Genomic DNA, 16,865 nt, shown 5'->3' with positions numbered 1-16,865 from the left:
CGGCACAAGTTGTTATAGCAATTTAGCAGAGCGGGAGGCCCCTTCAGACTGGAGGGAATCAAGGAAGGCTTCTTGGAGGTCTCTCTGCACCTCGATAAGTGGGATAGATTGGACAAACAGAAATGGCTGAGAGAGGACAGCTTTTTAGGTGGAGGAGCCTAGGAGTGGGAATTTATGGAGTGGGTCAGAGGTGCTGGAAGCAGTCCCATTTGCCTGCAAGAGGTGATGAGGCCGGTCCGGTCGGCCATATCGCAACTTGGAGACACATGGTCATTCCCAGCATACCCATGAAAGAGTATGTAGTCCTTCCGAACGGAGATCAGCATGGCGGGGGGGGGGGGGGGGGGGGGTTGAGCATAGCCTTTGTAGGTCTCATGCCTGTAATTCTTCGCTAACCTCCTTGCAGAAAAGCAACTCTTCTACAGGATGGAGGCATCTGGAAAGATTCCAGGAAAGTCACCTTGTTTCTGACTGAGACATAGGTCTCCAGGAAGAGCAGAGACCAAGGCCACATATAAATCCTAGGGATCTTTACCTGGAAGTGGCTCTAGCTTAAGCTAGACTAGAGTGTTTTCACTGAGGCAGAGCTATCCACCATATCATAAAGGGTTCTTCCTCTTCAATCTGTGTGGGGAGCAGGGAGGGAGAGGAAGATAGTTCAAGGGCTCTCAAGGTCCATTTCCTGCCTGTTTCTTCAGTTATGATTATAATTTGGTGCCACCTGGTGTCAGAAAAAGACTATAGCACAATGGTGTAGCAGTCTCCTTCCTAAGTTTAGGGCACCAGACTGCCTCCAGGCATCTAGGGATAGGGCTAGCTTCCTTCCCTTAGGGTAGAACATTTTCCTTAGGGTAGACACTGGTGGAGGGGGTAGTTTGGGTGAGGGAAAAGAAGAGGGAGAAAGGGAAAGTGCCACCCCAGGCCTCATGGATGTCCTTCCCTTTGCCTCCAAAGTTGCTCTTGTCCTCAGAGTACCCCTGGGGACATGTATTTTCCTTAGAATTATAGGACCGTATTTGCCAAGTCCCCACTCCTCCCACCCACCGCCCACTCACACACACTCTCAAGATTGCTTGAATATCCTCAACAGATGATAGAAGCTCTCTTTGACACCTGAGCACAAGAAATTGTCACGTGTCCCTAGGGTGGCCAAGGAAGTCATGGTAAAAGGGTCTGGTTCCTCCATGCACTCAGGTTTAACTGTTGTTTCCTCCCAAGTGGGCTATACTGTTCTAGAATGACTGAGCCCAAGCTCCTCCAAAAGAAATCCGCTCTGTGAGGCTACACTTAGGCTTTCTACAGCCCTTCTGAAAGATTAGGGGAAGGAGAACCAGGGCCTCAGACAACAGAATAAATGGTGGCAAACTTTCCCCATCAAACCCCATTCTTGAATACATTCAAAGCCATCAATAAAAGTGAAACCAGATTGGTCTGATGGTGCCTCACGATGGGGCAATGTTAGAGGGTAGATTGAGGAGGTGGCTTGAATTGGGGTGGCCCCAACTGGGCAAGGACAAGACTGAACCAGTAAAAAAGCCAATCCCCCCTATGCTGCCTCCATTTTCAGGCCCTCTTAGAGTCCGATTCTCTGCTGTGTGCTACCCTCTAGAGGCATTACCTTTTCAGGCTCTTCTGAGTGCTAATGAATCCTGGGCTAGCTCTTAGTCTGGCCTTTGGATTGTGAGCAGGAGCGTGGAGATGGCCTAAGTGAAAAGGCAAGGAATCAGTTCGATTGAAAGGATTCCATTCTCAGATCCCTACTTTTATATGCCCTGCTTTTCCAGGGTCTCTACACTACAGGGCGACAGAAGTGGAAGCCCCCTCCCTAGATAGGTGAAGAAGTTAACAAATCCCGTTTTATCCTGTAGTTTAGCTTCAACAGGCTTGCAATTTTTAAACACATTTTATCTGTTTATTCATGAGAGACACAGAGAGGCAGAGACATAGGCAGAGGGAGTCCTGCAGGACTCGATCCCAGGACCCCGAGATCACTACCTGAGCAAAAGCAGAGGCTCAACCTTTGAGGCACCCAATGCCCCCAGGCTTGAAATTTTTTTTAAAGATTTATTTATTTATTTATTCATGATAGACACAGGGAGAGAGGCAGAGACACAGGCAGAGGGAGAAGCAGGCTCCATGCCGGGAGCCTGACGTGGGACTTGATCCCGTCTCCAGGATCACATCCTAGGGCTGAAGGCGGCTCTAAACCGCTGAGCCACCCACAGATCCCCTAGGCTTGAAATTTTTAAAAAGTAACAGCTGCTAGGAGAGTCAGCAAGAATATGAACAAAAGAACATACAAGCAGATGAATTTATGGGTAAACTCACATTTCTTATCCAATCAAGTAAAGCCTAAATGTAGGTGAACTTCTCTGGTTCAATGTACAAGGCAACCTTTCAAAACAGGTGAGAAGTCAGAGGTTAGACCAAGCTGCTCAGTCTTTAGCCTAACATAGATCTGGTGAGATGGCAGACCCAGTGGGGAGCATCGGTGCTGCCTTGGGACTCTGCTGTCACCCTGGCCCCTGGGTTCCCTCAAGATCTCCTGCTCCTAGAGAGAGGAGAGCCCTGGTGAAACTCCACCCCTCCACATATTGTTTTGATGTTGTAGTTTAGGACATGTGTTCTGACAAATGAGTCTACTGGAGAGGGGGGTGGATTTTGATTTGAGACTGCTTCTGAAAATCCGGATCCCACAGAGGGCCGTTCCTATTATTCCCAGTTAGTATTTCCTTTAGTCCCGTAAGGTGGCCATGTGACCTTGATGGCAAACGCCATCTTCCCAAGAAGCCTGCCGGTGCCGAAACGCACTCCTCTGAAGGCGGCTCCGCTCGGTCTTTTCCGATTTCAAGGCCGTTAGACCCGCCCACCGAGACCCTTCTTCCGGTCTGGGAGGCCCCGAAGGCTCTCAGGGCATTTGCGGAGCGGATGTGATTGACATCACGCCCGTCTAATGAATGCTCGGCTCCTTCCCGGCTTCGGTGACTAGTTCCGCTCTCTTGCCTCGCTTCTTTTTGATGACTCATCCCTCCGATGCTTCGCTCGGTTGCCTCCTCCCCGCCCCGCTCCGTCCTCTCTCCCTTGGCTCCTAGTTGGCCCCCACGCCCGGGGGAATGGTTTGGGTGAAGCCTGTCCGGCGTCGTCTTTGCAGCGTACTTTAAAACATAGAGGAGCGCAAAACGATTGCTGTACAGGAAAGAGGAGGCTCGCTTCCTTATAAGGAGCTTAACCCATCGCTGTCCTTTAAAGCTTTTCCCTTCACATGATGGAAGGGGAAGTGGTGAGGGGGAGACGCCAGCGGGGCTTCTGCCTCGGTTTCCCTTCAGTTCTAGACCTCCGGCAGCTCTGAGTTCCTAGCAAAGGTCAAGCTGTCCCGGCTCCAATGGCCGACCTCGCTGAGGCAGCGGTCCAAGAAGGCACAATTAGATGGGGAGTTTTCAGGCATTTCTGTGGGGTCTTGGGGCGTCTGTACTGGGCACCTATGGCACCTTTGCTGGAGACCACAGTCCTAGAGAGGAAATGGACCATGAGTCGTTAATGAGTGGGGAGAGGGAAGGGGGACTGAGACTGAACTAAGAATCTGTCCCAGACCCAGTCCATTTAAATAGGTGAATGAATGGACTTTCACCTGGGCAAGGGGCCCTACCCATGCTGTGCCCACGCCCCTCTTCACAGCGTGCTTTCCTGGGTAAGGTCAAATGAAACCAGTAGATCTATAGCAGGAAGTTAGCAAAGAACTGCCTAAATTTGTCCCCTTTCGGCGCTGGTAGGCTCAATTGCTCTTTCATGCTCACACAATCATCACCATTTCTCTGCTGTGGCTCTTATGCCACAGCTAGAGCCTGTGATTGAAAGCTTCCAGTTCCGCCTGGGATTTACACTGCCTTGTATGGGGCTTTGTGCATAGAGAGTGCACAACAACTTCCCGGGAGTCTGAGTATCCCCAGAGACTTGGGGACCACCCAGTCTGCAAAATGCTCTGAGACTCAGGCATCTGTTGGGAGGGAGCTTTTGCACTTTGATATTGTGTCTTTAGGAGAAAAGAGTAGTTTGCCACTGGGGGAAACAAAGAAGGTGCTGAAAAATATGTAGGGCACCTTCCCTTTCTAATACCTCCCAGCCAGCCCTTTGGGGACCCCTTGGCTAAGTCCCATCCACAGCTCATTTGCATTGTCCAAGCTTGCCGGCTTTGGCCTCTGAGAGGAATGTAGCCAAAGAACAGAAAAGAAGAGGCATGCTTTCTGCTCCTGCTGGGGTGAAAAGTAAGTGAATACACAAATCCTATCCCCTCCCCAGCTTCTGCTTCCGCCTTCTCTCCATCATGAAACAATTCTCTTTTTTTTATCTTTTTTTTTAGAGTGGTTATTTTTTTAATAAGATTTATTTATTTATTTATTCATTCAGAGAGAGCGAAGAGAGAGGCAGAGACACAGGGAGAGGGAGAAGCAGGCTCCCCGCAGGAAGCCCGATGCGGGACTCGATCCTGGGTCTCCAGGATCACACCCCGGGCTGCAGGCGGCGCTAAACCGCTGCGCCACCGGGGCTGCCCATGAAACAATTCTCAAGCATTTCTCTGTTCTAGGCTCTGGCTGTTCTCATTAGTTTACATGCAGTCCTTGCCCTGACGATCAGAGGCAACAAGGGCTAATGCCGAAAATGCAGAAAGCACATACCCGTGGTGGAGGGAGAAGTGCTAAGATTCAGTGTAATGTATAGCCCGGAGATGCCAGCGATGCATCTTGGGGTCAGTGCAACCAGGGTGGGGCGGGGGTGGGGGTGGCAGCGGCTAAGGAATCAGGATAAATGCATGTAATTGCAGTGAAAAGTGCAAGTGGGCAATTGTGAGAGTTTTACAAGTCAGGTGGGGATGATTGAAGCTATTGGCTCTCAACTACAAAGGGTTCCTGGAGAAGGTGGAACTAAAGAAATAGGTGAGTGGCAGAACCAAATGGCCATAATGTATTTACATCGTGAGGTGGGAGTGGAATTAGCAGGTGGAGTAGACTTTGATCAGGAAACCTTAAGTAGCCAGTGATTGTTATTCTTTCTCCTCCTTCCCTCTCAACACATACCGTTGGTTGAGTGCCAGCTCTGTTCTAGATACTGGAAACATACAAATAATAATGATAGCAAATAGTTATTGAGTAATATGTGCCAAGTATTGTGTTAAGCCCATTATCCTATTTAAATGTCACGTTGATTGACCTGGGGCGACTGGATAGCACATTCCGTTAAAGGGTCCCACTCTTGGTTTTGGCTCAGGTCATGCTCTTGTGGTCAGTCGTGAGATGGAGCCCCACATTAGGCTCTGCACTGAGTGCAAGTCTGCTTCAGATTCTCTCTCCCTCTCCTTCCTCTGCTCTATTTCTCTCTCACTCAAATAAATAAAATCTTTGAAAAAAATCTCACATTGACCTTATAATGTAGCTATAATTATCATGCCCCTTTTGCAGGTGAGCCAACTGTGCTTCAAGGAGATGAAGTGACTTGCCCCGAGATTGCACAACTGGCTGTAAGTGGAAGAGGTGAGATTTGAATCTAGACAGTTAAAGTCTGGAGTCCATGAATTTAATCAGTTTGCTCTACCTAATCTTCTGGTTGGATAGTGATAAAAATGAGACTCCCTTGGTAGCAGTGGAAGCAAGAATGGAGATGGCCAAAACTTTGAGGGCAGACTGGGGGAAAGCAGAAGATCCCAGGAGCAGCAACAGAAACCCCAGCCAGCTGTTTCAACAGACAGAGCAAACATCTGGAATGCATCAGACACTAGAAGGAAGCCCAGGCAGGCAGGTGGTTGGCAGCCAGTGAAAGAGGCTCTGCCATGTGGCCCAGGCTTCCAGAGCAGGATGCCAGATGTCAAAAGGTTTGGCAAGAGCTGGATAAAGCACTACTCTTGTGAAGACTAAGGTGTCACACAGGGCACCAAGGTAGGAATAAGAAGCTGGGGGCACCAGAGTGGGGGCTTAAGGCTGGGGCTTTTACGCAATAAACAGGGAAACAATCCAGTTATTAAAGCTAGGAATCAATTCCATTCATTCTCCTTCTCATCTATTCTTTCAACATTTTTGGCATCCTCACTATGTTGCAAGTGCTGTGCGAATCTCTGGGGTAAGACACGGTATGGTGAGGGGGCCAGACCTTTAAAACATAGCAACAACACTGTGTGATTAGTTCCCTATTAGAGGCACAAGCAGACTGCGTGTGTGGTGGGGGGAGGAGACTGTCTTTTCTTGGGAGAATTCACCAAGGATATTAACTCTGAGCTGGATCTTTTTTTTTTTTAAAGATTGTATTTATTTATTAGAGATACACACACACACACACACACACACACAGGCACAAGCAGGCTCCATGCAGGGAGCCCGACGTGGGACTCGATCCCAGGTCTCCAGGATCACGCCCTGGGCTGAAGGCGGCGCTAAACCGCTGAGCCACCAGGGCTGCCCTGAGCTGGATCTTTTTAAAAAAGATTTTATTTATTTATTTGAAAGAGAAAAAAAGAGCAGAAGCAGGGGGAGCAGTAGAGGGAGAGGGGGAAGCAGGCTCGCCACCAAGCAGGGAGCCCAATGTGGGACTCGATCCCAGGACCTTGGGATCATGAGCTGAGCCAAAGGCAGATGCCCAACCAGCTGAGCCACACAGGTGTCCTCTGAGCTAGGTCTTTAAAGAAGAGGAGAAATTTTCCAGGCTCTGAGTGGTTTAGAGGATTTTAGACAGAAGGAATGACATAGGCCAAAGCATAAAGTTTTGAAAGTGTAGGCCACACTGAGGGAACGATAAGCAATTCATACTGGACAATGGGTGTATCATAGGAAGGAGTGGGAATATGTGTCTGAGGAAGACTCATGGCCACAATATGCAGGCTTTTGTGGGGGCTGCTGAAGGTCCTGGACATTCTTCCACAGGTGAAGGAAAGCTTCCTATAGTCTATATGATGGCAAGTGACTGGACTGCACTGAGGGTTTTTAGGAGGATTACGTGGGAAATAATGTCCAGATGCAGTAGGGGTAAGCAAATCACTCAAGAGGCTACTGCAATCTTGAAGGCAAGAGATGATTGGAGTGTGAACTAAGATATTGACAGAGAGGATCAGTTCAGGAAAATACTCCTGAGGAAGAGTTGACAAAATTCAGTGATTGATAACGCTGAGTGATGGGGAGAAAGAGCCATGGACAGCTCCAGAGATTTCTTGTTTGATAGCTGGGTCTATGGGAACATAATTCACATAGAGATTGAGAATTTAGGATGAGAAGCAGGTGTTATGGGAGGAGATAGGGAGCTCAGTTTAGGACAAATTGAGTTGGAAGTGCCCAGTGGTGTTCTGGTAAATGTTAACTAACCAGATATGAGTGGGTGGTGGAGGGAGACTTTATTTGATGATTCCTATGGTGTAAATATGCCCACACTGGCCAATTTCAGATTTACCAATGTGATGGCCACCCACTCACAAAAATCCTGAAAATTTAATAGTCTCAGCGAGCCCTGGAAAGGACTGTGCCATGTAGTCTGGGACACAGGCTTCTGATGGCATTGCTTAAATGATTTTGAGACCACACCACTGAACTGAGTCCAGATTTTCAGAACTCTGGGCACCTGGTTGGGTCAGTTGGTGGAGCTGTGACTCTTAGTCCTAGGGCTGTAGGTTCAAGCCCCGTATTGGGTGTAGAAATTACTTTTTTTTTAAGATTTATTTATTTGTTCATTCAGAGAGAGCAAAGAGAGAGGCAGAGACACAGGCAGAGGGAGAAGCAGGCTCCATGCAGAAAGCCCGATGCGGGACCCGATCCTGGATCTCCAGGATCACACCCCAGGCTGCAGGCAGCGTTAAACCGCTGCGCTACCAGGGCTGCCCTAGAAATTACTTTTTTAAAAAAAATATTTTTCAGAACTCTAGTGGGTTCATAAAACTGCCAACCCAAGATCAAGCAGAGCAAGGATGAATTCCATGGGACTGAGTGAACTGATGAAGGATAATTATGGCTTTTGTTTGGAATATTGATGCTGGATTTAATAAACACTTTTTTCTGTCAAGTTATCTATACTTGTAACAACTAGTAAATTATTCTTTTGTAAACAGAAATGAAACATTTATCTTTTCTCCCAAACTAATCTCTCCAGAATTTGAAAACTCTTACTGAGCATTTTTATTTCTGTGGCAATATAATTATTTGCACAAATTCAATAAGAATCTATCTTCTTTGTAATAGGGTATAATTGGAAACATTGCCTATATAACCAAAGCTTTGATCGGAATGTCATATTTAAGAATGATGTGCACAGAATCAGATATGACCAGTTTTAAGGAACAAGGTTGACTTTTATGGAACCAATGCCTGCAAAGCCCTCTTGAGAAAACTGCCTGGTACCTGACTTACAGGGTTCCCAGCCTTACAGATGAATAAGGAGGGTCACTTCTGAGCAGGTTGTTTGTGTGTGGGGGGGGGGGAATCTCAAGAAGAGAGAAATTCACCCAAATCTATAGGTATTACAGGCGAAATCTGGTGGCAAGTTCTTGGCTTGGCTCCAGAAGGCTTTTGAAGGTCTAATGTGAGATTACTTATGAAAAGTTCCAGCAGGCGTGGTCGGGTGGCTCAGTTGGTTTAGCATCTGACTCTGGATTTCGGCTCAGGTCATGATCACAAGGTCTTGAGATAGAGCCCTGTGTTGGGCTCTGCACTGTGCGAGGTGGAGCCTGCTTAAGATTCTCTCTCTCCCTCTCCCTTTGCTCCCCCCCCCCACACCACCCCGTCTCAAAAAAAAGTTTCAGCAAGGCAGACTTAAAAAAGGCCTATGTGGTCACTTACCACTCTTCCCACATTTATGTTAGTAATCAGGCCAAATTTAATGAGATCAGTCTTATTTTGTAAGCAAGAATCAAAAAGGTGGGGGTGACTAAGAGAAATTTTATGTCTCAATCAAAAACCATAGCATGTCTTTGTGGCTTATTAGATGCTATTCCCATTCATTGTCTTTGAGCTATTTTTCAACTCTTGTTAAACTCATTTTACTTACCACTTTGTTATCTATCTATAAATTGGACTGGGTCTTGTCATCCTACACATTATGTCAGTCCTTACCAATTCTTAATTCTTTTCATTTCCTTCAGTGTCTGGCTACAACTCTCCAACTTTGTATTTCCAATTTTTCTCCCTCTCTCCTGATTTGGTACCATGAATGCCCAGAACTTATTGGGACTGCAGGTTGTCTTGTAGCTGACCTTTCCCCCAGAATCCAAAGAAGCCCTATATACTGAAGCTGGACAACTTGATATGAATTCAAAAGAGTCATCACCACAGCAGATCATATATGGGTGATCTTTGTGCCTGCTGCTCTGTGGGCCCTGTAGGACACTCACTGGGATATGTGCATCTTCCATGGTCTCCTCTAAGAAATAACCATGCAAACTTCAAACCAAAAAAATCTGTCAGATTTCCACTGTTGTCTTCATTCCACCATTGAAAGATGCTCAGAGCCCAGTATATAGACATTTTCTGACTAGCTCTAGGCTCAGGAACTGGATTTATAACCTTCTCTAACATTAATCTTTGTTTTACTTTTTTTTTCATGGAAGTTCCCATTACTGAGTGCCTGATGGCTCACACCATCCAACAAATACCTTCTACTACCAAGTCTCAAAAACTGGTCCTTAATGAACAAAAGGGTGATCATCAGATGATAAATGGACTTAAATCTTTAGAGGAAAGAAGAAGGTCTCTTCTTTCTTTGAACAGGAGGAGAAATTGACAAAGACCCTCCCCTTAACCACACTTTAGGTTCCTGTAAGTCCTGTTTTCACTAGGCCTCAACTGTGGCCCTCTCTGTCTTTGGCCTGTCCAGCCCAGTTTTAGCAAAGACTCCTGCTACGTCATCCTCCTACCTTTGATATCTGATCAAGTTCTCCAGTTCCTATATTTGATTTCTAAGTCTTTGGCCCGTCTCTAACAAGACTGTGAGGTAAATTTAGCAAGAATCCTCCATCCTTAACATCTCCTCTTTGTAACTTTCCATCCAATGACCCTCTCCTTCTTCTCCTTGGCTCTAAATCCCCATTTGTCTGTTTTTTGTTTGTTTGTTTGTTTGTTTGTTTTTTGTTTGTTTGTTTTTTGTATTCAGTTAAGCCTGATCTCTCTCCCCTATCTTGAAAAAGTCTTCCTTATCTTTATGTGATGCAAAATTTGATAGAACTTCAAGGAGATGAAGCCACTAGTACAGCTGGAAACTTCAACACCCCTCTGTCAGAAGTGGACAGATCCATAGGTAGAAAATCAGCAAGAACATAGTTGAACTCACCAGCACCATCAATCAACTGGATACAATTGACATCCATAGACTATTTTGCCCAACAACAGCAGAATACACATTCTTCTCAAACTCATATGGAACATTCACCAGGAGAGATCACATTCTGTGACAAAAAAAATCCTCACATTTTAATAAATTCAAAAAATAGAAATCATACAATGTTTGCCCTCAGACCACAACGGAATGACAAACTCAAAGCTTTCCCATTAAGATCAGGAACAAGCCAACATGTCCCCTTCACACCACTCCTTTCAACATGGTAGTGGAAGATCTAGCTAATGCAAATGAGACAAGAAAAGGAAAAAAAGTTATACAGATTGAGGAGTAATAAATAAAACTGCCTTTGTTTGCAAATGACATAATTGTCCATAAAATCTGAAAGAATTGACCAAAAGACTCCTGGAACTAATAAGCAATTATAGCAAGGTTGCAGAATATAAGGTTAATATACAAAGGTCAATCACTTTCCTAAATGCCAGTAATGAACAATTGCAATTTGAGATTAAAAACACAATATTAGGGATCCCTGGGTGGCGCAGTGGTTTGGCGCCTGCCTTTAGCCCAGGGCGCGATCCTGGAGATCCGGGATCGAATCCCACGTCAGGCTCCCGGTACATGGAGCCTGCTTCTCCCTCTGCCTGTGACTCTGCCTCTCTCTCTCTCTCTCTCTCTCTCTCTCTCTCTCTGTGACTATCATAAATAAATAAAAATGTAAAAAAACCCCACAATATTACATTACAATATTACATTTTACATTAGCATTCCTCTAAAATGAAATACTTGGGTATAAATCTAACAAAATATGTGTAAGATCTATAGGAAGATAACAAAACCATAGAAGAATTAAATATATAGATACTCCATATTCTTGGACTGGAAGATTCAATTTTGTCAAGGTGTAAGCTCTTCCCCACTTGATCCAGAGATTCAAAGCAACCCCACTCAAAATCCCTGCAAGTTATTTTGTGGATATCAGCAAACTGATTTTATGGAGTTTAAATGGAGAGGCAAAAGACCCAGAATAACTAACATAATACTGAAGGAGAAGAACAAATTCAGAGGATTGACAAAACTCAATGTCAAAACTTACTATAAAGCTACAGTAATCAAGACTTGTGGCATTGGCAAAAGAATAGAGGAAAGGATCAGTGGAACAGAATAGGAAGCCCAGAAATAGACCCACATAAATATAGTCAGCTGACCTTTGACACAGGAACAAAGGCAATACAATGGAGCAAAGATAGTGTTTTCAACAAATGGTTCTGGAACAAGTGAACATCTATATGCAAAAAGAAAGAAAGAAGAAAGAAAGAAAGAAAGAAAGAAAGAAAGAAAGAAAGAAAGAAAGAAAGAAAGAAAGAAAAAAGAAAGAAAATCTAGAAAGAGACCTTACACTCTTCACAAAAATTAATTCATAATGGATCTAGAACTAAATGTACAACACCAAACTAAAACTCCTAGGAGATAACATAGAAGAAAACCTAGATGACCTTGGGTAAAGCAATGACTTTTTAGATACAACAGCAAAGGCACAATGCATGAAAGAAAGAGTTGATAAGCTTAAATTTTAAATTAAAAACTTCTTGGTGAAAGACAATGACAAGAGAATAAGAACACAAATGACAGACTGGGAGAAAATATTTGCAAAAGACATATCTGATAAAGAACTATTACCCAAAGTATACAAAGAACTCTTAAAACTCAGTAATTAGAAAACAATCTGATTGAAAAACGGGCCAAAGACCTTAACAGACACCTCATCGAACAACATATACAAATGGCAAATGAGCACATGAAAATATGCTTCACATCAAGTGCCATTAGGGAAATGCAAATTAAAACAGCAACAAGATACCACCACACACTTATTAGAGTGCCCCAAATCCAGAGTACTAACAATATCAAATGGTGGGAATAATATGGAGCACCAGGAACAGTCGTTTATTGCTGATAGGATTGTAAAATGGAAGACACCTTGAAAAATGGTCTGAAAAAAAAAAAAGAAAAGAAAAATGGTCTGGTGATTGCATATAAAACTAAACATGTTCAGAGAAGTCAATCTGAAAAGGTACCTACTGTATGATTTCAACTATATAACATTCTGGAAAAGGCAAAAACTATGGTGACAGTAAAAAGATCAGTGGTTGCCAGGGGCTGGGGGTTGGGGGAGAGATGAATAGATAGAGTACAGAGGATTTGGAGGATGGTGGAAACACTAAGTGTGATACTATAACAGTGGATATATGTCATTATGCATTTGTCTAAACCCATAGAATGTACAACGGCAAGAGTAAATCCTAAGGTGAACTCTGGATTTTGGGTGATTATGATGTGTCAATGTATGTTCATCAGTTACAACAAATGTACCACTCTGATGGGGGATATTGATAATGGAGTAAGCCATTGTGAATGGGGGCAGGGGTACATAGGAAATCTCTGTACCTCCCTCTCAATTTTTACTGTGAATCTAAAACTTCTCTAAAAAAATTAAGTCCTTAAAAAATTAATAATCCATTGCCAGTACCAGCTGACTCCAGCATACTAAGAGAGGTGCCTGAGGAACATCCACGAAATAGTTAGAAGGCCATTGGAAACACAGGTTTAGAGCTATCAAGGTTGGGGTTGCTCTGCCCTTGTCTCAGTCTTTGCCTTGACCCAGCCTCTCCTGATGGGCCTGCCCATGCACCTGCCCTCTCAGAATAGGCTTCCTCAGCCCTCTATTAGAGACCAGCAAGTCAGGACCAGGAATCCACCTCCACAAACCCACTAGACTGTAATGTAATCCTCTCTGCAAGTCAGTGTAAGAGTATCTTGCTGGACTCTCCAAGGATACAATTTAGCCCAGTTCTCCCAGTCACCACAGGAGTGGCAATATTTCCCAAACTTTAGTCATCCAAGAATGACCTTCACAATTTTTGCCAGATCCATGTGACCACTTGTGCTATTATTTAATCAACATTTTTCTTTTAATTGTCTTTCAATCAACTCCTCTTCCTTTTGCACTTTTGCTTCCTCCCAAGAAACTATAGTTTACTTCACCCCCCCCCCAAAAAAATAACCTATGAGAAAGATGTCATGCTGGAGACCAACATACTTTCTCTCAAGAAATTCTACATAATCAGGTCGTGACAGATTGCTATTTCATGAGTTGAGTCCTTGAGGAATCATGGAAATGCAGTTAGGACCCATGTTGTTGAAAAATTCATAAATTCGAGCCCCATTTGGTGTAATGAGAGGCCCATGCGGCTAGAGAAAACATTAGATCCATTTTTTCTATGTACCTCACTATAGGGCGCATTTTTAAAAAAATTGTTTTAAGTAATCTCTTCACCCAATGTGGGACTCAAACTCACAACCTTAAGATCAAGCATCAGATGCTCTACGGACTGAGCCAGCCAGGTGCCCAGAATGTTTATTAATTGGGAATTGTTAGGGGGTATGTATATATATATTTTTTTCTATATATATAACTCTTTAAATGATTCATTCACCTCAGTTTAATGTGCTTCTGATAGACACCATTATATCCACAAATGGTCACTGTCAGGGAGCACAGAGGAGGGAACATAAATTCTATCAGAAGAAAGAGTTGGGAATCCGAAAAGTCTTGACAGGCAGAGGAAATGACAATAGAGCTGAGATTTGAAAGACTAGTGGAAGTTCTGGTGAAGGGTGGTGAAGGCATTCCAGGCAGAGGGCCATATAAGTGAAGGCTTGCAGATATAAATGTTTCTGTCATGTTTGTTGATGCCTAGGTGTTCAGTGCAGATAAAGTGCAGGGCTGGATTGTAAAGGGGATCTTTTGGCCATACTAATAAGTCTGGGCTTTAACGTAGATAAAGGGAAGTCTTCCGAATTTCATAAAGCTAGTCACATGTCCAGAATTGGGAGGGGGAAAACTGCAGAAAGTTTCATAGCTATCTGAGTATAAGGGGATGAGAACCCGTTCTAAAAGAGAGGCAAGATGTTGGAGGAGAAAGAGGCAGAAATAGGGAAGTAAGGCAGTTGAGCTAATTTAGGAAATAATGATGATGACTTGATTTTAGAATGATCATAGTGAAATTATTAAGCTCTTGAGCTCTGGAATCAGGAAGAATCATGGCTCTGCAACATCCCAGTTGTGTGACATCTATTTAACATCTCTGAGCCTCGGCTTCTTCAACTGCAAAATAAGCTAAGAAAGTATCTACTCATAGGACTAAACAGAGTAAGTTATACACATTAGCTATTGTTTTGAATATTCAATAAATGTTAGCTATTATGTTTCATATTCTTATGTTTACAGCAAGCCAAATTTCAGTAACTGATGGAAATATCCAACAGGCAGTTGGAAATGTGAATCAAAGGGCAAAAGAGAAATTAAACCAGAGGTTTCTAATTCACCTTGTAGAGATAACTGTCAATCTCAGAGAGTGACTGAACCTCTGTGGAGGGCAGAGAACAGAATTTTGCGGAATGTTCACATATAGAAGTGGTAGAAGAAAGGGTTCAGAAAATTAGTGGCACAAGATGGACAGAGAGGTCCTTACCGTGGAGAGGATCTTCAAATTGCCAATTGCAGTGGCTTCGCCTAAGTCCTCATTCCCTGATTCATCTGCAGCATTGGATGCAAGTGACCCCTTCTTTTGGAAACTCTCTTCTTCAGTTTCCATTGCATTCTGTTCTCTTCTACCTTTTCTGATTATGCATAGAACATCTCACCTGAAAGCCTTGTAGCTTACTGGCTCCAACCCCTTCGTTTTACAAATGAAGAGATGAAAGAGCCAGCAAATGGAAGTAGCTAATTCGAGGTGCACACTCAATTGTTTCTTTCTTGGCTTTTTCTCCCCCTCTTCTCACTTCCGACAGTTCTTTGCTCTTCACTCTCCTATACTCACTTCCTCTTTCTATAAACTTGTCTGTTTCCATAACTTTCAGTATCGCCTTTAAGTCTTCGATTGCCAAATTGAAATCTCCTCCCTGTCTCTCTCTAGAGCTGCTCTACCATCCTTCCAACAGTTAGCTAGATGTTCCGTTAACCCCTGACACTCAGCATGTCTGAAACATAATTGTTCCCCATGAGGCTAGCTTCCTTCTTTGACTCCACCATCCTATCAATGGCACCTACATTCTCCTAGTCAGCTAACCCCTTACCAAATCTGATCGGTGAGTCCTGTATAAACATCCATGTAGGGCCGTGGCAAAGCACACTGCCATTAGGAACACAACTGCCTGGGACCAAATCCTGGCTCTGTGATCTTGGAAGCCGTCAGAGCCAGATGAGACCTTAAAGGTATATATTTCTTGGGGCGCCTGGATGGCTCTGTTGTTTAGGCATCCAACTCTTGACTTTGGCTCAGGTCATGATCTCAGGAGGGTGAGATTGAGCCCCATGCTGGGCTCTGTGCTTGGCACAGAGTCTGCCTGGGATTCTGTTTCTCCCTCTCCCCCTGCTCACTCTCTCTCTCATAAAAAATAAATAAAATATTTTTTTAAAAAGATACATTTTTCCGCAAACTTCACCTTTTTCAGAAAAGAAATGTGAACCCCTAAAGCGTAAATCCCCATAGTCTGCAAAAAGGAATTAGGACTAGAATCAAGGGCTATTGAAGCTTCAGGGCAATGCATTTTGTACTACACCATATTGCCTCTTATAACCCTGTTGGATCTGTCACCACTGCTACCTCTCTAAATAAGATACTTATTGGGGCAGCCTGGGTGGCTCAGCAGTTTAGCGCTGCCTTCAGCCCAGGACCTGATCCTGGATACCCGGGATCAAGTCCCATGTCGGGCTCCCTGCATGGAGCCTGCTTCTCCCTCTGCCTGTGTCTCTGCCTCTCTCTCTCTCTCTCATGAATAAATAAATAAAATCCTTTTTAAAAAAGATACTTATTACCTGTGCCTGGATTATTGACAGTCACCTCTAACTACTCTTGCAATCTCTCATCTACCCCATCCCCAGTTCATCCTGCCAAGTTAATTGGCATCATTTCCATCTTGTTGTTCCCCTCATTAAAAAGGTTTCAGTGGTTCCTCATTGCCTACTAAATAAAACCCAAATGTCCAAGCTAGGCATCAAAACTCTTCCAAAATCTATTGTCAGCCCACCTTTTCATTTTTTTATTACCCACACTATCTTTTATACTCCATGGCCCAGCCATGTCCAATACTCTGTGTTCCTTGAGCAGCTCATGTACCTTCATGCCCTGTTGACTTTTTACATACTGTTCTCTGACTTTTGAGTGCCCTCACTTTGATTTTCCTTCTGTCTAATTCTTACTCAAGGCCCAACTCAAATGTCTAGGGCACAAAGACTTTTCAGATTGCCCAAGTCAGAATTAATCTCTATGATAATATATGTGACAGGAGTTTCCATCATAGCTAGGCATGTAGAAAATGTGGGTTTCCATCCCCCCTTTCTTTTTCACCTGTGTTCCCACAATATATTGCTTATACCTCTGTTTAACACTTATGTCACCCACCTTATATTAGAGCTGGTTATTTTTTAAAGATTACTTATTTATTTATTCACAAGAGACACACAGAGAGGCAGAGACATAGGCAGAGGGAGAAGCAGGCTCCCC

At 44.0% G+C, this 16,865-nt stretch overlaps 1 protein-coding gene and 1 long non-coding RNA gene across 2 annotated transcripts in view; one reads left to right on the top strand and one right to left on the bottom strand.

Moving 5' to 3' along the window:
* Positions 1–1,930: 1,930 nt before the first annotated feature.
* LOC144308624 (uncharacterized) lies at positions 1,931–15,737 on the bottom strand. The gene is made up of 3 exons (XR_013375031.1): positions 14,832–15,737; positions 10,291–10,405; positions 1,931–3,508 (listed from the first exon to the last, which is right to left on the bottom strand). It is a non-coding gene; the product is annotated as an uncharacterized LOC144308624 (long non-coding RNA).
* The window catches only part of GJB1 (gap junction protein beta 1), a 32,008-nt gene continuing 19,052 nt past the window's right edge, over positions 3,910–16,865 (top strand). Inside the window, exons 1-2 of the mRNA XM_077889401.1 lie at positions 3,910–4,262; positions 5,454–5,525. The gene's annotated coding sequence lies outside the window, so the exon portion shown is untranslated. The remainder of the gene's footprint in view (positions 4,263–5,453; positions 5,526–16,865) is intronic.

This window comes from Canis aureus, chromosome X, assembly GCF_053574225.1.
Source record: "Canis aureus isolate CA01 chromosome X, VMU_Caureus_v.1.0, whole genome shotgun sequence".
Taxonomy (NCBI): domain Eukaryota; kingdom Metazoa; phylum Chordata; class Mammalia; order Carnivora; family Canidae; genus Canis; species Canis aureus.
This window is presented reverse-complemented; position numbering and strand designations above follow the sequence as displayed.